This window comes from Protopterus annectens, chromosome 9.part0, assembly GCF_019279795.1.
Source record: "Protopterus annectens isolate FY-2018-M chromosome 9.part0, PAN1.0, whole genome shotgun sequence".
NCBI classification, from domain to species: domain Eukaryota; kingdom Metazoa; phylum Chordata; order Ceratodontiformes; family Protopteridae; genus Protopterus; species Protopterus annectens.
In genome coordinates this window covers 1591675034-1591698958 of record NC_056743.1, presented here as the reverse complement: position 1 = coordinate 1591698958, position 23925 = coordinate 1591675034, and positions in this window count along the sequence as shown.

Sequence of the window (23925 nt, the reverse complement as noted above, 5' to 3'; positions counted from 1 at the left end):
CACAAACACTGGAAGCATATGTGTGCACGCACTCCAGATAAAACATAGTGGAAGCAGCTGTTGAGGTACTGATCACATGCCTTTGTCATGGAAATGCACCTTCCGGAAAGTACACATCCCCAGTGTCACACCAAGAAATGGTCTGCTGTCCAAGATGTTTGGCCATCAAATGTGCCCACTTACCTGCAACAGAGGAAGCCATGGCTTGCACACATCTTACATGCCATAGCGTGGACCCCATACCCAACAGGTAGCACCCAGGAGTTGGACATGTAGCCATACCTCACCATTGCATATACCATGGCAAACAATGCAAACAGTCATGTATGTGGCGAGGATGTATGGGACAGGAATAATGTAGGAAATAAACAAATGGCCATCCAAGACAGATGATGTCACATGTAGCAAACTGGTCATGCAGCCTGCCTAGTAACATGCCACAACACTGAGGAGGTTGCAGGAATGTCTAGCAACTACTAGCTGTGCAGTACCCGTGTCAGCAATTGTCTGGACTCTGCAAACGTGCGTAGCATATGCATAACAGAAGAGGTCCCCAAAAGCATGCGTTGCAATGTGTACTGGTGTACCAAGACCATGTTAGAAACCTACAGACAGTATCACGTAAGATACATGTGCTGCACAACCAACACCTCACCCCACCTCAGGCCCACCATCCCCATCTGTACCGTGTCGGTGACAGTGTACAATTATGTTTGACATTCATTAGATGGGACTAGGCTGTTACACATGGTGTTCAGTGTTTGGGACACTGCAAACTGACACGTGTAGGCCATAGTTGTCAAGCATCTGCACAAAGACTGAAGGTGGGGAGGGGGTGTCATCATGTCACAACACTGTACTGCAACAGGGAACCAAAGGATGCTATGAATGGCTGTATCTGCACACAGTCAGAGTCAGGAACTGTGGGAGCTATAACCTTGACTCCACAGCAATAGTGATGGCAGTCTGTGAACTCCAGGGATGTGCACATGAGTTGACCTTGCAATCATGCAGAGTTGGGGGACATGTGTATGGCAGTCTGACCATAAACTGGCAAATACATATGGCCCATGCTAGTATACCCCTGCCAGGAATAGTGACTGCTGTAGTACATATAACAGTAGGTGCAACAAAATCATGATAAGGGCGTGCACACATATGCACCCATGAAGTGTATGCATCTCAATCAGCATCAGCACAACTAACACATTTACTTGACACTGCATTTGATTGTACAGGACATATGTCTCATATCAGGCTCATGTAATGTTAACATATGCAGTAATGTGGTCCCATGGCATATCAAGGAAGAATGCGTCATATCAATAAGGATGTGTACACTCCTCATAGACACAGTAAGGGTTGATGGTTGTCAGTGTAATTGTATCATATTGGTCATACATGCACCGCTTATGATGACATCTCTAAATCAGACATCAGGCATTCACAAATGACATCTGTCCATATCATCCCAGGTATGTGTCAGACAAACATATGGGGGGTGTGAGCAGCAGAGCAGACATAACTGACACAGTAATACACATTCAGCAATGGTGTGTACACCTGTGAGATATGGTGCACAGTACATGGCAAGGTACTGAACAGGTGCACAGCAATACTGTGTACATGGGTGCAGTGTTTTCCAGGGGAAGGAGCATCACCTAACACAGCCCATGCATTACACACATGTATACTGTTGCTAGCATGGACTGACTATAGCTGCACTGCATGCTGTTGAGTACCATATGTTATGCATGTTGACAGATGGGTAATGGGAGGTCTGTGTGTAATATCTTCATGCAACCTCACCTGTAAGTGGGTGTGGGGGTGGGGGGGTTATTTTGTCTGTAAGTGCAATCTGGTGGAGTATAGGGGGTTGATGCATATAGGATGTGTGTGTGTATGTGTGTGTGTTTGTGTGTGTGTGTCCATGTATGCACATTTGTGATTGTGGGATTGTTCATACGTCTTGACTTACCTTTGGAATCGTGCAGTACATGGACATTGACTGACAAATGAGGCACCAGGAATACTTGTCTGATATGTAATCTCAGGACAGCTGTTAGTATAATAAGGTCTATAGCATGGAACATGCATTGGGAGGGAAACTAGACACCAGGTATATTGTTAAAATTGCAATCAGCAGAAAGGTGAAAGAATACCCATGTATGCAGCACTACAGATGCATTGGGGAATTACTAGACAATACCAGTGAGTGTATCCAAATATTACTGTTGTCCACATAATAAGTTAATAGAGCAACAGATCTTGCATTTACTGAGCAATAGTTACATATGACACTCCAGTGCATGACATTATTGAGTGACTGTAGTAGCCCCTAACATATGGGGGTCATGCTCACGATGTCTGGACAAACACAGGTTGAACACTGGATGGCAGCAGTGAGTCCTTGTAAAACCGACTCCAATCAATACAAAGAATTAATGGAGTAACAGGTCATGTTTTGTGATCACTTGTCTAGGCAATTAGAAGAATGATACGTTAATGATTGGTATTAATGTGTGTATGTTTCCAAGTGTGAAGGAGGATGGGGAACTTAAGTGAATAAACTTGCGACAGTCTGTAAATTCAGGGACAGGTAGGTATTATGGTGGAATGTCAGGGTGTGTGAGTGCGTGTGTGTGTGTGTGTGTGTGTGTGTGTGTGTGTGTGTGTGTGTGTGTGTGTGTGTGTGTACTGTTAAGCATTGACGTACATGTCTTAAAGTGCATTTCGTGTTTTCCCCTCACAGGTGGTGAGGTGGGTCAGGGTCCCTCCTGCATGCAATCTGATGTTGGTGTCCATACAGACACTGAAAATTATGATAGGTATGTTGAGCCACAGGCAGGGTTGCCAGAGGCCAAAACTGCACCATTGTTTGACATCCCCCTGTTATCCACCCCATCTCTGCACACAGTCACAGTGCCTCTAGATACCCCATCACCAGAGGCCATAGCAGAGGGACAGTTGGCGGTTGGTGGCAGTCCACAGGACAGTGTGGTATCTATGGCTGCTGTGTTTGGACACAGCAGCCATAGCCAGATGTCCGGCAGGGTACCACATAGGCAGATCTACAGGGGTGCTGGTGGGAGGGCCACTGGTCATCGTGCCCCTGGCAGAAGTGCCACATCTGTTACCTCCAGATGCATGTTTCAGGCTGTCATGGAGGTGCAGGCACATATGGAATGGTACACCAGACAGGGTCTGAGGCTACAGAGGGCTGCTTTTTCAGCTGTGACAACATCTGTGATCTTGTAGGTGGCCTCCATTATTATACAAAGGTCATGGATAAATAGTGGGCCTCCTCAACCATGGATTGTCCATGCTAGAGCATGTGGTGGGAGTGGTGTGATGGCCACATGGAGGTAGGCCAGCAACACCAACATCTGGAGGTCGGCATGGATGTTCAAGGACACCAAGCCTCTCCCATAGTGGCAGCACCAGCCCCAGCACTGCAGGGGGGCGCTGTCCAAACCACACCTCAGCAGGCCATGTGCACATGGCCCTGGCAAGATTCCAAGGAGGGACCTGGTTCCAACGGACATATGTCATCATCAGGGGGAGAGTAGCATTTTGAGGCTTGTATCTGGATGTGCCCGTGGAACCCCTGGCAGGCAAAGTTCTTGTGTCCATGGCCGGAGGCGGTGAACTGCACACCCTGCCAGGTATGGGCTACAGCTGTCCAACAAACACCTATATAGGGCAGCCACATGACAGAACTGTGTGCATGCATACTCACACACAATATAAACACACCTAGGGCAACCCCATATCTACAAACACCACATCACCACAGCCATATCAGTGATTAAAACCCCTCACTCACACACATGGTGTCAAATGTATGGCCCAGCCTAGGTCTCTGGCAAACCAACAACACACCCTGTGCATATGATGATACCTGTGTCACATCCCTGTCATCCATAACATCGATACAGGGACAGGCTAATATGGTTCTGATGCACACGGTGACTGTACTACAGTGTACCAATGTACTGTTGTGTAACATGTTGTCAGAAGTAACATTTAATGCTTACATGTCAGGTAGTGTAGCTCTCCAGCCATGATGCATTATAGCTGTTAGTAATACTGACTGACTGTGGTCTGTATAATGTTATCCATTTGTAGGTGTCCATGTGTCAGCAGGAGGATGGCCTGCTGTCATATCTCACAAGGGGTATAGCACTGTGGTGACACCTTGGCTGTGCCATATTCTGGGTACAGGCGAACACATGTCACATGTCTGTATAACAGTTACTACCTGTGCCACATGGCCAATAGGTCTGGGGATGGTATATTCAGGTGACTGCATGGTGGCTGATGTTAGCAGCCCTTCTACAGCGGACAATGGTAGTTGTACTGGGTGGTCAACACCACATGTTTGTGTAAAACACACACAGAGGCTTAGGTGTCGATGTACTACACAGAGAATGCTGTACACAAGGATTATGTACCTGTGCAAGGAGCCCATTGTAGCCTATGTAATTCCACCAAGTCAGACTATGCAGAACAACATATTGTGGAATAATCAGTCCACTAGTTTAATGTCATTGACAATGGTATTGGCAGGGTATATGTCCTCTTCTCCAATGTAGTGCAATCTTCAACATGGTAAACATATATGTGCTGGTGTGGGTGGCACACTCCTACCCTTTGGAGGGTGAGAACTGCTGCAGAACCACAGATAGTGCGACAAATACATAACCTGTTAACATGAACTGTACAGTATTACGGCAAGCTACACAGGGGGATACACCCCACAATAACCACAATGATGTTGGCTGTGTCCACAACAGCCACACCCACCTATATATACCAACCCCAGTATCGCTACACACCTATACAGTGGGGAAGAGGCCATTTACACAGCTAACAGTAGTTGTGATGGAATCTATGTCCACAGGATGATACCTGTGACATGTTAGCATATGCCATGCAGTTCTTGGACAGATGACCCCCTGGGACATGTATAGTCTACAACCTGAGGTAGATCCCTCCACATACACACACACTCTTACTTGGAAACATTGGGACTAGACCCCTACCTAGGTATGCAGTGCTACTGATGTGTGTGGCTTTAATTGCACACACCACATAGCTTTTAGGATGAGGTGTGTTCTAGGTTACAGGTTACATGCAGAACATCCCCAGGCATGTACAGTATGGTAATGAGGGATGTAATGGTTGTATATGGACAATACATAGTGTGACATACCATCATATACACATTGACAAACACAAAACAGTCAGACAAACATCCGAGAGACCTGTGCCTATCAGTGCTAACTACTATGTCAGTGTGTCCAATGTGTTACAGGTAGGTTGCACACAGCACATGCATAACTGGGCTGGATAGTGTTATCAGTTACCTGTATGGTTGATGGTGGCAGTAGTCACCATACAGTGGTACATGGGACATGTACCGGGGGTACCATGGTGTAATGACAGTATACCCAGCTCCCACACCTCACTGTGGATATTGTACACACTGGAACCCATGATGACACTCTGACATACCCACCATCACACATTGACCAGGACTGCAATACAACCCCTTGTCCATCCCAAGACTGCTACTACAGGGATATGCATCTAATACACATGCCGCAGGCATAGTAGAGTGATGCATTGTCATGCCTCTCCTATGGGTAGCAACATCACTATCCCTAATACTGTGTGGCAATGCATATTGTAATAGGAGTATGCGGCCTCAGAATGCTGTACCCTACATATATATACACGTGCATACATACACACACTTGCCAGAACTCATTGGGTATCCCTTGCCTATCAACCTATTGGTAAAACAGTGTTGTGCTGGTACTGAAAGGCCCAGGTAGCCTTTAGGGAGAGGAGCATAATAAGGTACATGTAATGTCCGGTACAGCAGCAGCCACATCTAACTATGTCAATGGGTGGTGTGGTGGGTGTGAAGGGCCTCAGGGTATTCCCAACTACAGGTCTACTAACACATAGACACTGATGTTCTAAGTAATGCACACGTACACATTTACCAGTACTGGGGTGCATCGGTGCAGGTGTTCATAGGTGTGTACCAGGCTATTGCCCATGGAGAGATGGGAAGTGTAGGGGATGTTTGTACAGTGGTATCATGCCACCTGCCATATACCAGCAGGCCATCCATCTACAGACAACACTGTGGTGACCCTCAGGGTGAGAGTGACATGCATCAGCCAATCCTTTGGGTGCCTCCTGCAGAGGGCAGGTGAGGTGCTCCAGTTGACATGTATGCAACATGTATTACATAACATGGTTAGTGTCTGTCTTCGAGACCTGTACCCAAGCATGTTCTGTTGACTGTGGTAGTGTAGTTGAGGTATCCATGGCATGTGGTGCATACAGGGTGTTGAGTCCTATCTGTGCCATTTATAACACAGCTGGGCATACATGTCAGTGTCAGTCAAGCATAGATTGCCTGTACGTATCCAAGATGGATACCTGTCATCTGCACATCTAGACATCAGCTTGCCAACTAGCTATGCATGCAGTAGGATGAATGTGTTGACAAACAGACATCTGACACCAATAGGTATGCCATTACAACATGATGGCAGCCCTCACTGACATGCTATACAGACAGTAGTCTACAGTTATTTTCCACATGTCAGATCATTATCCAGTAGGAAATATATAATGTGATGCAGCTCACACACCAGGAATGTGACAGTGAGGACTCAGAGTCCATCTATGCATACAGGGGAGTTTGTCTCCAGTACTACAATTAGCAATCTACTCTTGCTTGGGAAAGGACTGTCAACAGTAGTAACATAATGATGCACTAAATGCAAGCGTGACTGTATATAACCTGGTATACTACCCTTGTATGTAACACATTCACATGGATAAGAGTGTTGTAAAAGCCATATATACTCAAGTGCCCCAGACAGGAGACTCACACCCCTTGCTACTGTAATGACAGCACATAGACGCATGTTATGTACATGGCTTACATACACTTATTACAGATGTCATTACCCTGCTATGTTATCAGACTGGGATGTGAGAACTGCTTACCAGGGCTGAGCCATGCTTAGCAGGTGTCAGCATTGTTGCAATATAACAGCTAAGCACATTTGCGCAGTGGTAAGAGAAGCCTACATGGTGTAAGCGCCCATATGTTTAACCGTACCTTATCACCACTTAGCTTCACCAAAAACCCATGCAAACCCACTTAAAGCTGCTCAACACTGCCTTAACCACTCTATATCCAATAGCCCTTGTTCTGCCCAGCAACAAAATAAGCAGCCCTTGCAGGTCTTGAGCCCAGGACCCTGTACACTATAGTCACAACAGTTAACCATTATGCCATCACAGCTGTGAAGACAGTTCTTGTTTTTCCAATATATCTGTCAGTGCACATATTGAATAGTATTGAACAATTGCTGTGACTTCTACAATTGTGTAGTACTTGTTAGTGATATTACTGTTGCATCACATATGTTGTTATATCTAAATATACACAGAACAGATACATACGGTGTGATACATCTGGGGAGATATACTCAACAGTAATGTTTACACATGACAAGGATATGGATATATACATACACATATGTAGATATATGTCTACATGTACATACACATATATATTCATATATATGTATTTATATACATCTGTATAGTGCATCATATATATGACCATATATAAATTTCACTGTATATATATATATATATATATATATATATATATATATATATATATATATCATACATGTACATATATCATTCATATATATAATACCAAATCGCCCAATGAAAATCAACAATACACCCAAAAGTAGATGATAAGCTATCCAGGAAGGCAGCAGGATATCCAAACACATAAAATATGATGATTTATTGAACAAATCGTAAGCGCTTTCATAGTGTTACAATCCGCTTCTTCAGACGTACATTCTAAAACAAACTGATATCTCTTAAATACTTTAGAAGAAGCGGATTGTATCACCGTGAAAGCGCTTACGTTTTGTTCAATAAATCATCATATTTTATGTGTTTGGATATCCTGCTGTCTTCCTGGATAGATTATCATCTACTTTTGGGTGTATTGTTGATATATATATATATATATATATATATATATATATATATATATATATATATATATTGATACATATGTAGATATGTATAACTATATGTGCATATATATATATATATATATATATATATATATATATATATATATATATATATATATATATATATGTATATCTGTATATGTGTAGACATACACAGATGTGTATGTATATATATATATATATATATATATATATATATATATATATATATATGTGTCTGTGTGTGTGTGTGTGTGTGTGTGTGTGTGTGTGTGTGTGTGTGTGTGTGTGTGTGTGTGTGTGTGTATGTATATATATATATATATACATATATATATATATATATATATATATATATATATATATATATATATATATATCCATATATGTATGCAGATATGTATATGTGTATATATCTATATAGATATATGGATATATATATATATATATACATACATATATGTTTGCCATATGTCCAGAACATGGAGTGGAGTCATACCTCAGCACCAATAGTCTCAACCTCTTAGTGCAAGGGGATGTCATGAATGTATTGCAGGTATATATGTAGACTGTTGCTACTGTAACATGGGTTGTTTTAACAGACATGTTGTGTGTGGGAGGTCACATCTGCTATTGACATGTACGCCATCAGTTAGTGACAAACATCCTAAGCTCATCATAGTACAGTACCACTGATATCACAGTAATAATCCAGTGGACTACAGCAGAGATATTACTAATAAATGTGGACAGTCTGGCACACTCTGGACAGTCCAGAGGTATACACAGATCCCTTAGTGCGAGACATGTGGTCCAAGCCTGACAATGTGGATTTTAACAGCCATGTACATGGGTATATCATGTAAATACTGGACTACATAGGCCCACACAGTTTATGCATTCACACACTCTTGTCTGTCCTGACACATAATAACTGGTGGTGCAGAGGTCACATGGCCAAACACTACCCACTAGTTAGTGACATACACCTGTACAGCATCCCACTGCTTTGTCAGAAATACATGACAGTTATGGTGACCCAGCAGCAGTACATCTGGCAAATATCTGGACATAACATCACACTGGGTAATTACACAAAGCTGCTAGGCATGTAACAGTGCACTGTGCAAACTATACGCAGACTGCCACAACACTGGCATACATTTCTTATGAGGGAATACACATGTACCTGCAAATATAGCAGGCTCTGCAGGCATGCACAGCACAGAGTAACAGACACCTGTGCAAAAGTGCATACCCACAACCAATGTGAACACAGCCACAGCCACATATGGTAAGCAAGCTTAACATTACAGTATATGGACTGTCTGATCAACACCATCATCATATGTGCCACTCACACACTAACCCTACATATACTGGGCCATGACACAGTGTGGTCCCAATGCATGTCTGTGGTATGGGACATGTGTGTGTTTGGCCCTACAAACATGTAGGCCGACAGGGTACCATACACTGGAGCAGCATGTAATGTGAGACAGAACAGGACCAAGAACAATGACATCTACCACAGTCTGTACACAGGCCAAGGTACGTATTCACAATACACACTGTTGACAATCACCATAAGTACAGAAACCTCACTACTGTACACACAACCACAGAATGCCCAGGTTATGTCCTCAAATATAACCCCTACTATACATAACATGTCTAGCAGTCTGCTATCTGACTGGCTTATCAGGTATGATGTCAGTAAATAATGGTATACAGAACATATGCACCTCTTACTGCATGACATATGTACAAAGGTTGACAGACTTGTGGCTGGAGGCACAAACACTGAGCCAAAATTGGCATGTTGCTGTGATAACCTCATACATTTACTTTTGTAACAGGGTTTGTTGTGACATATGTCCTATGAGGGATATGAAGTCAGTAACTCTCATGGCTGTCACCAAGTACTAACTGCAATCCTCAGACTATGCTTCTGCAATTCTAAGATAGGTGATCTGTGAGTAACACAAGACACATAAAACTAAAAACACTGGCCAGTCTGCAGATAACCCTACAGGTGGGAGTTTCCTCAAACACATAACACTGTCATGACAGGTATTAAATCATGTAGACCAGTCATATCCACACAAACCCTGTTAGACCAACATTACTCCAAATGCAGAAGAGCAACATTTATATTCTGTAGTCATGTGTGGACCATCCCCCTCCTGTTTGTTGGCTTGTCTCCACAGTGTGTGTTGTTAGAGGTATATCCCACTACCATCTGTGATGCTGTTTGCAGAATACCGACATGAAGTCCTGCTCACAGTGAATGAAAAGGGCCAACACCTACATGATGTTCCTAGTTATAAGAGTGTGTTTCCATGCAATTGGCTATGGTAATGTTACCACAGCTGTTCCACATGCAATAAGCTAGTGGGGGAATGCAATTCATGCAGAGGCTATCAGCTGATCATGAGCATCACTTACAAAACAAAAGCTGCTGCCTAAGCAAAGCAGGTGTACTTCTCCATATCCACCAGAAAGGGAGTGAGAGAGACAAGGAGGGGGTGGGAGAGTAGAACCTAAGCATGTTTGTATCACACACTTACCAGTACAGGGTTTCAACCCCTTGCCTGACTGTGTATTGCTGTCACATGTCTATGCAGTTATTGCATGCGCCACATAGCTTACATGTTGGAGAGCTGTCCAAAGGTATACTAGATGGTGAGTGACATCAGCAACAGTGATAAAGGAGGGATAAGGTAGGTGTAGTACATGTGCCTGTCCACAAGAACAGGTGTCAAGGTCAATGCAGCCACACTCTCTCAGGGACTCACACACATTATCACAGTTGGCGGGGTCATGATTAGTCTTCCTAACTAGCTAGTTTGCCACAATACAGTAATACACAGGTATCACGTGCACCACAGGGGTTATCAGGATGATATATGGGCAAAGGGTATGTCAAGGTGTCTGACATCGGAAGGCATGCTTCAGTAGGCCAATGGGAGGTGTATTGAGTGTAAATGGTGTCCAAATCATTATATTCCACACAGACATAGACAGAGGTTTGCCAGTACTGACTTGCATGGGTGCATTGCTTCACAGGTGTGTAGTGGTTGACTGTGCCAGAAGGTTGCACAAGGCTAGGTAAAGGGTATACCTTGGCATCAGGCCACATGACAATGGTCTGCAGTGTGGCTCAGGGGTGTAGTGTCTGGATTGGCCCACACAGGTGGTTATTGTATTCACCATCCAGTCATCTGAGTTACTATTGTGGGCAGCCAATCCTGTGCAATGCTTGCCATGTATGTGTTCTATATTCCATAACATGGATGGTGTCTGGGATGTGCACACGTCCCACATGCATGTTCTGTGACATGTGGAAGTGTACCTGGGGTGCCAGGGGCATGTTGTGTAGACAGATTGTTATCATCAGATGTGCCATTCCTGACCTCATGTGGTAAGAACTGGCAATGGACACCAGGTTGACCCTGCACCTACATTGACAGCATGATACAGGTAATCCCTGGTGTCAGTGGCATCTGTCCATACAGGGCATGTGTATAAGGCATGGTATGCCCTTTGTGGGTTACATTTGCTGGCTCTACAGTTGTTGCAGGCATCCAGTGGGGATCATAGCGAAGGAGCACTGTATGCAATGATTTGCCTATTGTAGGGATGGGACAGGGTGCCATGTCCTCTGTAGTCCGCTGAAATCACACAATGGTTAATATCTGTGGGTAATATGCAGAGAATTACCATCATAGTGGTTATTGCCTAGCCGAGTGTATCTGTGTATGAGACATGGGTGGAGAGTGTTCTCGGGGTAACAAAAGGGTTGCTTATATTGCTCCCCAACCATGATGTCACATGTAGGGGTATGGATTGTCTACCCCAGCCTCTCTGCTGTTTCACATCTGTTATCCTTGTAAGGTGGACATTGTGACAGATAATAGGCCCCCCATATAAGAAATTTGCAAACCCACTCCACAAAGAGTCCTGTTGTTACACACTCAAAGCTGCCTCCACACAGGATACGTATGACAAACACACACACACACACACACACACACACACACACACACACACACACACACACACCAAGTCTCACAGTTGCCATGTCTGGGATTAGAACTCCTACCTAACTAGTACATCACACTACAGCATTACACAGTTATAGCATGTACCATGGAGCTTACTGGGCTAGTCTTTCCCCAAAGGTGTATTTCAAAGTGAATGACATCAGCAGGCTTGCCAAAGTAGGGCAATGGAAGTTGTAGTGACTGTGAATGGCCTCAAAAGCATTGATCCCTACACAGAGAAACACACACAGAAACACACAAACTTTTACATTTGCCATGTCTGGGATTAGGACTCCTACCTACCTAGTACATCACACTACAGCATTACTCAGTTATAGCATGTGTCACAGAGCTTACTGGGCTAGTCCTTCCCCAAAGGTGTATTTCAAAGTGAATGACATTAGCAGGCTTGCCAAAGTAGGGAAATGGAAGTGGTAGTGATTGTGAATGGCCTCAAAAGCATTGATCCCTACACAGACAAACACAGACAAACACACACAGAAACACACAAACTTTTACATTTGCCATGTCTGGGATTAGAACTCCTACCTAACCAGTACATCACACTACAGCATTACACAGTTATAGCATGTGCCACAGAGCTTACTGGGCTAGTCCTTCACCAAAGCTGTATTTCAAAGTGAATAACAGCATCTTTGCCAAGGTTGGGCAATGGAAAGTGTAGGTCATAAGTTCATAGGTTGGTACTAGACTATTGGCCCTAGGGCCTATACATACCTAGCCATGACAATTGTCTGGCTATGCCTTCCCACAATATTTACTTCCCTGGACCTCTGTCTAGCAGGGCAACTGACATGATCCCCGGGGTCATTTTCCTATCTCCCATCCAATCGTCCAGGTTCCTTTTGAAGAGGGCCAAAGAGGCACTCTGCTTGACATGTATGGGCAGTCTATTCCAGAGTCTGGGGAGTCTCTGGGTCAGGAACACACATCCTTCCAATATGTATTGTTCATTATGACAAGATTTGGATCCCTGGAGCATGTGGTTGTGAGGGTTTGGAATTCTGTAAGTGTAACATGTCCAACAGCTGTGGGTTTGATGTGGCATGGTATGTTAAGCAGAGATCACCTCTAAGAACACAATATGTGACAGAGTATAGCTGGGTGATTTTCAGATGGTCAGCACAGCATAAGGAATCTGGTTTAGGCCTGTGATTCTTTTAGTGAGGTATGTCTGCAGCCTTTCTTGTTGTTGCAGATGTCTTGTGAGGTACATACATAGCGGGCCATTGCAGTCTGTACTGGGTCTACTGAGAGATGACTACAGTGGGACAATGGCCTCCTTTTTCCTGGATGTAAAGCCCTTAGTGATGAGGTGTGCCACATACGTGGATTTCCTGAATATTGTGGTGATATGGTTATCAAAGGTGAGACCACTGTCCACCTGTGTCTCTAAGTCATTTATCACACTTTAGGTGTTTAGTGTACTGCCACCTATGTGGTACTTCACAGGTACATGTCCCTTCCCAAAGGGGATAACTATACATTTCTTGATATTGCTCTTGAGGCCATGGCTCAGGCACCAAGCATGTCTTTCTGCAAGGCCCTTCTGTAGAATATCCACATCATGTGGGGATTCAATATTGGCTCCCAGTGTGCAGTCATCTGTGACCTTTGTTTGCCAGAGTCCCTTACTGTTGGACTGTACTTCAGAGCAGTAGATACCAAACAAGGGCAGTGCCAAGATTGAACCCTAACTGTCACTTGCCTGGGGGCTGGGGTTGGTGTCACCTACATTTACAGTGTGGGTCATGTCAGTACAGCAGTTGGCAGCCCATCAGGTGACATAGGGATTAATGGCCAGATTGATAGATCTATGTCTGGAGACATTTTCACAGTTGTCAATCAGGTTGAGGTGACATGATTGGCCCTTCACAAATCCAACCTGGTTGGGGTCCAGTGTTTGCAGGTTGCCAATGTCTTTGTTTTAATTTCCATGATAATATATTTCATGGCCTTGTAGATCAGGCACATCATACTGCTGGGGCTATAGTTCCCAGGATCCAAGGTGGATCCCCCCTTGTGGACTGGGATAACTGTAGCTGTGCGCCACACAGTGGGCATAAAGCCTGAGGTGTGGCTATGATTACAAACTTTTTGACTTATTTGTTCACTTTTGTGGACTGGCAATGGAGAAAGGAATCCCACTGGAAAGTAAGGGACAGGATGAAACAGGCCAATCTCAAAAGCTGATTGGCCAACTTATGGAGTTGATTGATCTATTAACGCTGTTGTGCCAATCCTTGATGGGAACGAGCAGAAGATCCTCCCATGCATCAGGAAATGGAACCGAAGGGTTGACTGCACAGAAATGTAAGAGGAAAAGGGAGCTTATGGGCAGCAGTTATGAGACCGGAGACCAAAACGAACCAAATGGTGAAACTTTCAATCCTGAAGCTACCCCAAGGATTTTTGGCACAAATATTTCAATGGAACAACCTACTAGCGAAAATGTTAATATTGGGACAAAATTTAAACCGCTGAATTTCCATCAAGTGGTAGTAGGTACTGTTTCACAAAACAATTTTTAAAGAAAACACTGAATGGTTACATACCAATTATTGTTTTAAATTTGAATCCGGTGGTTATCCTATGCCACCCAATTCTGACTCTTAGTGTATGAAAGTTGACAAATTATCAAAATTAATGTTAAAATTTCATACATTATGTATCGAGAATGCATACTTAACAGAATGTATTAATAGGAACATTGTTCCAAAAGGTTTACATATATTCAAATACCCCAATAACGTCCAAATGGGTTCTGTTTTTCATAAGGAACTTTTAGAAATATTCAATAGGTGTGGTTTAGATGTGTTAAAACTTATAATTAAAGAGAATGTAAGATGCCAGGAAACCTTACAGAAAGAGATTGATGAGTTGGATTTATGTATTAAGGATGATCTTATTTTTAGTATTAGAGAAGAAAAGGAGAAATATTTCAGAATAAGAAGTGAAACAGATGTAAAAAGTGATGAATTGGTTAACAGAAAGATGAAAAAGTTAAAGAGGGACATACATGAGTATGAAAATAACATCAGCTACCCCAAGCCATCTTACAGGTATAGTACTTATTATGTTTCAAACACAAAGAAAATAGTTATTATTTTAATGCCCCTCAAAATTTAGAAGATAGAGATGGTGAAGAATACAATCAAGATTTTCCGCCCCTGCCTAGTCTTGAAAGGGGTATGAACTACCAAGGGTACCAGCAGGAAAATTTTCGAATGAAGGGGCGAGAAGAGGGAGGGGGAGATATCAGAACTAGATACCCCTTCTGCTAATGAAGAATTCAAAAATATTGAAATTGTAATTAGTGGATTTAGGAATACATACAATGATTTTTCGATATATAATTTTAGTAACATTCTATTGATTAAGGAACATTTTGACCTACTTAGTAAGGGATTAAAATTTATTCCATATGGAAGAGGAGATCTAACTAAAACCTTTTAGGATATTAAATTATTTTTAAGGAAGGTGAACTTGGAAATTATATTTTCCAATAATAATGCAAATAATAAACAAGGACTTGTACAGAAATCTATATATAATCCCCCCATGCATGTACAAATAAAGAATCTGGAAAGAATTTTGGAGAGAGAAATAAGAAATGCACAAAGTGAGATCAAATATAGAACAAATTTGAGTAAAAAGGAAAAGGAAATTTTAGAAGAGTTAAAATTCAACTCCAATATAAGAATTATGAAACCAGATAAGGGTGGGGGGATAGTAATAATGGATAATATACAATATGAGGGGAAAATGAATCAAATTCTTAGGGATGAAACTAGATATGCTTGTGTTTCTAGGAATGAGGTAAATTTGGCCTATCATAAAATAGATACAAGACTTGAAGACATGGTATATGAAGGGAGTATAGACAAAAAAATATGACTATTTAAAGGTAGAGAAACCAAAAATTCCTGTCATATTCGGGATTCCCAAAATGCATAAAAACCTTGAAGACCCACCCTTTAGACCTATTGTATCTGCTAACGGTTCAAAAACCATGACTCTGGCAAAATTTGTGGATACAAAGGTGAAACATATCTAGGTAAATAAAAAAGTCATACTAAAAGACTCATGGGATTTATTAAGGGAATTAACTTCAGATTTATATACTGAAAATATAATATTTGTAACTATTGATATAGTTGACCTGTTCTCCTCTATACCATATTCAACAGGAATGAATATGTTTGAGGAAATTGTTTTCAAAGACAGGCAATTAACCCATAGAGAGAAAATAGTAAGTGTAGACTTAATGGATATGGTGTTAAAAAACAACTTTTTAACATTTAATGGGGAATTTTTTCAACAACTTCAGGGAGTGGCAATGGGAGCAGCCTGTGGTCCTACCTTTGCCAACTTGGTTTTGGCAAAGTGGGAGGAAACTTTTATTTTGAATTCCAAATTCAGTTCCTGCTGGACATTATACCGAAGATTTCTAGACAATATAGTCATTTTTTGGACAGCTAGTAGTGAAAAAACTTGAAGAATTTATGAAATATATAGACAAAACTACAGATTTTTTTAAATTTACACACAAATTGTCCTATGACATCTTGGAATATCTAGATTTGGAGGTATACAAATTAAATAACAAGTTAGAAACTAGAATTCACAGAGAAACTACCTTCTGTAATTCGTTTCTTCACTACAAGAGTGCCCATCCCTTACATTGCAAAAGGAACATAGTAAAGGGGCAATTTGTAAGGGGATGCTGGATGACAAGCACTGATAGAGACTTTATAAATGAATGTAATTTACTGGAGAAAATGTTTACAGAAAGAGGTTATCCTAGCGAATTTGTTAAGAATATTAGGACAGAGGTAGAAAAAGGGAGAAACAATACATTTAAACCTATTAATGGGGAAAAGATTAATAAAGAAAATATTAACAACAGTATGGAAATGAAAGGATTGAATTCCATTAATAATTACCAACAGTCGCTTGTTTTAGAATATAATGCAACAAACAATAATATAAGGAGGGTCTTTCAAGAAGAATGGGAAAGGTTTGTTGCCTTTACTGATTTGGATAATATTTCCAGATTACCTTTCAAAGTGGTATATAAAAATTCAAGCAGTATAAAAACATATTGGAGAATAAAAGAAAACAGAATAGTTCTAAAGTAGGTAGAAAGAGAACTGGTACATATAAATGTGGACGTTGTAATCAATGTGGGTACATAATGAACACTGAGGAATTTTATTTGTAGAGTAGAAAAAGGTGGATAAAAAGTATAGGACACTACAATTGTGAGTCAAAGGGGTTAGTATATTTAGCTGTTTGCCAAAAATGCAATTCTTTTTATGTGGGAAAAACAGAAAGGACCCTAAAAAGAAGAATATATGAACATACCTATGATATGACCAAGGGCAAAGAAACCAATGCCTTGTTTAAACATTCAAAAGAATGTGAAGGGTGTAAACTTTTATTTATCGTCCTGGAACAAGTTAAAAAAGATATTAGGGGTGGTCCTTGGGAAGTTATTATAGCGTATAGAGAATTATGGCGGCAAATAACCCTGGAATCAGAGAAAAATCCAGGGTTAAATGATTATATTTCTATATTGCCACTTCTAAAATTAAGGGCTGCCAAGTTATGAGAAAAAGAAAAAAAGACCCAACATGTAATAATATTCTTTGACACAAGGTGGCACTGTTTCCCCACAAACCTAGGCTTGTGCTTTAAATGAATTAAATCTCTTTTACACAGAATTTATGTATATATATATTTCATTTATTTTACATAAATGTGGAAACACAGACATTTACCTACTGAAGTATAACAGTTTATTTTTATATTTATGGTAAATTTGATTATGTTGTAAAATGAGAAAGAAATTAAATTGAATGCATAATAAATGTTTTAATATTAATGAGTTCATCGAAACAGACCATTTGGCCGTTTGAAATACGAAACTGAACTCTATTGGTTTTAAAATGTAGAAATGATATAAATACAATTAATGAGTTGGGAAGCATGTATCTGATGAAGTCTGGGTATTTTCGGATGAAAACGCGAATGTAATATAAGGCGTTCATGCTGTTATGTTAACAGAAGATCTTTTTAATAAAGGAAAGAGTTTTTAAATTTTCAACAATTATATCCTTTTTCGCCAGTGTTTTGCATTCTTTTTACGTGTTATTAGTGGTTTGTGAGTGCTTTCTGCAACTTTTTGACTTATATGATTACAAAAGAACAAGTAAAGTCTTACAAACTATAAAAATCAAAGGCAGCTGTTGCAAGACAAAAGTGACGCTCATAAGGTGGTAAATCCTTTATAAGTAGAAAAACACCAGATCCAGTAAAATACAAGCAACGTTCTTCCAAAAAAGCAGTGCAAACAACAAAGAACAGCAGTATTAAGCCAGAGGAAAGCGCTTAATACTGCTGTTTTTTGTTGTTTGGATTTGGTGTTTTTCTACTTATAAAGAATTTACCACCTTATGAGCGTTGCTTTTTTCTTGCAACAGCTGTGGCTATGATTAGACATGGCACATAGATGAGGTGCCAGTTCATTTTTGTAGCTCATGTAGTACACAGCCTGGGATGTTGACTGATCCCATGGCTGCTGTTGTCTTAGCTCTGGAGAGTGTGGCTTTTACCTATGTGGCCATTTTTACCGGAATCTGGCAATCTTTTAGTGTTGAGATGGGCCCTTTCTGGGGTGGGAGGGGGGTGCAGTTGGCACTGAATTGATCTGCCAGGATATTGTCAATATCCTTGGGAGCAGTATATTTAATACCATCCTGTTGTAGCTCAGAGCAGATCTGACCATTGCCATTTAGATTCCTGACATAGCTATGGCACGACTTGCAGTTGTCTTTGGCATCTTTGGCTATATTATGCTCATAACTAGCTTTGGTGGATGTTTTGAGGGATTTCAGCTTCTTACTATGGCTGGTAAGGGAGTATTTTGCATCCTGGAAACTCCCCCATTTCTGCAACAGTTTCTTCCTTTTGTTGTACAGTATGTTTATGGCAGGGGACCACCACATTGGCTTCCTTTTCTTGGTGGAAAGTGTTATGGCTCTATATTGGATGGCACGATTCATGCACAAGTAGATGTGCTCATACAGTGCCTTCATGTAGGATTCAGCAGTCCTTTCAGTTCCCATCTGCATGGGTATCATGACGTTAGTCACGTCTGGCATGTGTTGCATGACGTTGGCTTTGGAGATGTGTGTTACGGAGGTATCATTACTGGGGTGTGGGGGAGGGATGTGGATGTTAAGGGTGATTAGCTCATGGGCAGACCTGACCATCGATGAGGTGACCATAGGTGTGGAGCATTAATTTCCAATGTTGGTAATGACCAGGTCTAGGATATTTGAGCCCCTGATGGGACTATGGATTACTTGATCCAGAGCATGTGGAATTATGACTTCCAAGATCCGTTGAGCACACATGTTGGTACACAAGTATTTTTCCCAGTTAATGACAGGGTAGTGAAAGTCACCCAGTATTAGGCTGTTTGGTTGTATCGCAGTATTTCAAAAGCTGTAGTTGGAATCTTGGGACATAGTGGGGGATCTGTAGCAAGCTATACAATTTGGATTGCAGTCTGACCTAGTGTTAGTTGCACCGGGGGTATTTCAGACACATTCTGTTGGGCAAGTAGCCTGGTGGTGTGAATATCCTTGGTGAATATGGACACCCTTCCACCTTTATTGTTTTGGTCCTGGTTTGGTGGCTGACAGGTGTGGTGAGAGCTGTACCTGGTATTGCAGGGGTGCTATCTGAAGCCTTGGATCAGGTCTCTGTTACTACACAGATATCGATGTTCTCCATTTTTCGGTGTGCCTAGTTACTGTGAATGGCCACAAAAACATTGATCCCTACACATACACACACACACACACACACACACACACACACACACACACACACACACACACACACACACACAGTTTCATTGTTGACATATCTGGGAATAGAACTCCTACCTAACTAGTATATCACACTACATTACACAGTTATAGGATGTGCCATGGAGGTTACTGGGCTACTCTTTCCCCAAAGGGTATTTCAAAGTGAATGACATCAGCAGGCGTGCCAAAGTAGGGCAATGGAAGTTGTAGTGACTGTGAATGGCCTCAAAAGCATTGATCCCTACACAGATAAACACACAGACACACACACAAAGTTCTACAGTTGCCATGTCTGGGAATAGAACTCCTACTTAACTAGTACATCACACTACAGCATTACACAGTTACAGGACATGCCATGAAGATTACTGGGCTACTCCTACCTCAAAGTTGTATTTCAAAGTGAATGACATCAGCATCCCTGCCAAAGTAGGACATTTGAAATTGTAGTGAGTATGAATGGCCTCAAAATCATGGATCCCTACACAAACACACACACACACACACACACACATACACACACACACACACACACACACACACACACACACACACACACACACACACACACAGTTGCTATTTCTGGGATTAGAACTCCTACCTAACTAGTACTTCACACTACAGCATTACACAGTTATAGGACACACAATGGAGATTACTGGACTACTCCTTCCTCATTTCAAAGTGAATGACATAAGCAGCCTTGCCAAAGTAAGGCATTTGAAATTGTAGTGAGTGTGAATGGCCTACTCCTTCCCCAAATGTGTATTTCAAAGTGAATGACATCAGCAGCCCTGCCAAAGTATATCATTTGAAATTGTAGTGAGTGTGAATGGCCTCAAATGCATTGATCCCTACACACACACACACACACACACACGCACACACGCACACACGCACACACACACACACACACACACACACACACACACACACACACACACACACAGTTGCCATGTCTGGGATTAGAACTCATACCTAATTAGTACATCACACTATAGCATTACGTAGTTATAGCACATGCCACAGAGCTTATAGAAATACTCCTTCCCCAAAGGTGTATTTCAAGGTGAAGACATCAGCAGGCTTGCCATAGTAGGGCAATGGGGAGTGCAGTTTGTGTGCATGCACCATAACCTATTCATCTGGAAGCAGACACACAACACTCATGCGCACACATGTTTATATTCCACGGGTACTTGTATATAACTGTTAGATGACTACTGACTTGTACAGTCAAGTTACACAGCACAAGCACCACAGACACTTTAGTGCTGAGGGATACCAAAGGTAAATGTCTACAGTGATTGACATTTCCACATCATGTAGTTTTAGCCAATTTGATGTGTGCTGGGTGGTACAGGCCTCATGATGGGAGGCTCTATGTCACTGTCTGTCACTCTCTTCCACACATCTATGTATGTGTAACTTTGGCCTATTATAGTGTGTTGTCCTTGGATATAGGTGTGTATTCCTATCCAATGTGTGTGCAAAGCATGACTGGTGTGTACTGAGGAGTGTGTGCACAAACATCTGTGACTGTCAGATATGTATAGTCCACTGCTGTTGCCAGACATGGGCTTCATTTCTGTAAGTGTGTGAGCATGCCCAGTATGACCTTTCAGTATTTTGTTGTCAGACATGGGTTTTGTTTCTCTAAGTGTGGGAGCATGCCCAATATGACCTTCTGTATTGAATGTGTGAATCCATTCCAGGTAGGTTGTACTCCAGTGCAGGCTTTTGTGTTCTACACCTACAGCTAGAAACCTGTTTCTGTGGGATATCTGTAAATCGGTTGACAATATGGGGTCAAAATGGGCAAAGGATAGTGGGTTACTGTAGGTAATTGTGTCTGTGCTGCTTCTGCTACATGGTCTTGGTGTTAGCAGAGATATTCAGACATGTGTACTGTTTTACACTGTGATGTTTTATGTCATCAAGTACTGTCAGGTATACATATTTGCTTGCAGTAATGTCCTGGGGAACACAGGGTGAATGCAACTGTGTCCGGTATTGTGGTCTGCAGCCTACATATTCTTGCACAATCATGCCATTCTGGAGGGGAAACTGCAGACACTTGCTGCTGGGTCTGTGTAAATGGTTCAGCACCTTGGTACTGTGGTGGCTGTGGATCCCATGCTTGTACATCCATCGACGTGACAGTATAGCCATATCCTGCTGTGGCCATACCTCACAGCTGTACAGATTCACAGAGGTTACCCAGAGGCAGGGGTCATAATTCTGGACATTACCCCTTTGCATTGTGGTTTATTAGCAAGTTTATAGCCACTTGAAAAGAATTCCCCTGCATGGAAGTGATTGCACGGCTCAAAATGACCTGGTAAACAAAAAACAAAAGCCAGCAACTGTGTGCTGTGTAACTAATTTTAATTAGTTAATAAAAATAAAAAACAACAAGAATGAACTGACTGGTTTTGGCTATGGTATTGACCTAGTCTTCATCAGTGTAAATTTGCAGAGACATCTTGAAGTTCTTACATACATTTGAAAATAATTAATCACGAAATTTCATTGGCGAGCTCATGAATATTCATGAATATACCAAATCATAAATATTCATTAAGACCAGGCTGGAATAGTCCACCTAATTTCACAATCCATTTTTTCTGTTTTGCATTTAATTTACTGTGCCATCCAGATTTATTGGATCTGTCACTTACTATTTTATCAATGATGGTAAAATGAAATTTTGCTGTGGTATGTTTGAGGGTATGTTTATAAAGGGCATTGTTCATTCTCTTGCATTTGACATCACTAAGGTGTTCAGAAATATGTAATCTGAGGGGTCTGGATGTTTGTCCTATGTAAAATGCATGTCAACTGCAGGAAGCCATGTAAATGATCCAATCTGTGCTGCAATTTGCAAAAAAATTAATGTCAAATATAATACTGCAATTGCTACTGGAAATTGTTTGGTTTTCAACACCACTATGATCCCTAGGAAAAAACATTTCCTGCCTAGGGTTTTGCTCTGGATAAATCTGGTCATTACCTGTAGCTATGCTTACTCTTCTTGCCCTCCCCCCACTATGACATCCCTTACCTTATAAATATACCTTCTCCCTCAGGACGCCATCTTCATTCTCCTAATTAGCCTTAGGGTGCTGTTCGGTCCTGGCGGTGGAGTAAATAGGGTTTTTAGCTGCCCAACCTGGTTTCCCAGTATTAAGGAGGACTTGCCCTGCGTGCTGAAAAACAACTATTCTCCTCAACACACTGCGGTTTTCCCTAACTAAGGAACTGAACCTTTCCTCCCCTCTGCTACAGTCCCCAAGGGAATTTAATTATAAGTAAAGTACGTACTTTAAACCAAAGTCTTAAGACAATTAGTGTGAGATATCCTAGGTTGTAAGTTTACTTTCACCAGCCAGGACAGCCGCAGCCTTTACTATCTGCTCCCATACCTGTCACCCCTTCCCCCTTCTTAGACTACAAGTATTTTTACTGTTCTTCCTCTTCAATCCTCTATAGCATACTTACTGCCCTGCATTCTTTTCTCAGTATATATTGCCTCTGCTATACAGCTTTTGTCCACTAGAGGGCAATAGTTTCCTTTAGACCACCATTCTGACTCCAATTTTAAGTAACTTACAGGCTCTTGGATTCTAATATTCTGGAAGAGCTAATACTCCCATTCTATTCTTTCTTTCTTCTAATATTCTTCACTGCCAACCCTCGCTGCATATTGTATTATCAAGGCATTGTGTCACCTTACCCTCTGCTGCTTTACTTACCTTTGCTTACTGCTCCTCTAATTGTTTTCATAGGGTGAACTCCTCTGTGGCTCATCCCGCTCCGTTCGCCCTGCGGGCTCACTCCGCTCCCCTACCCTGCCCCCAAATTCCACCTGCCCCCAGTGGTCCTAAATTTATACTC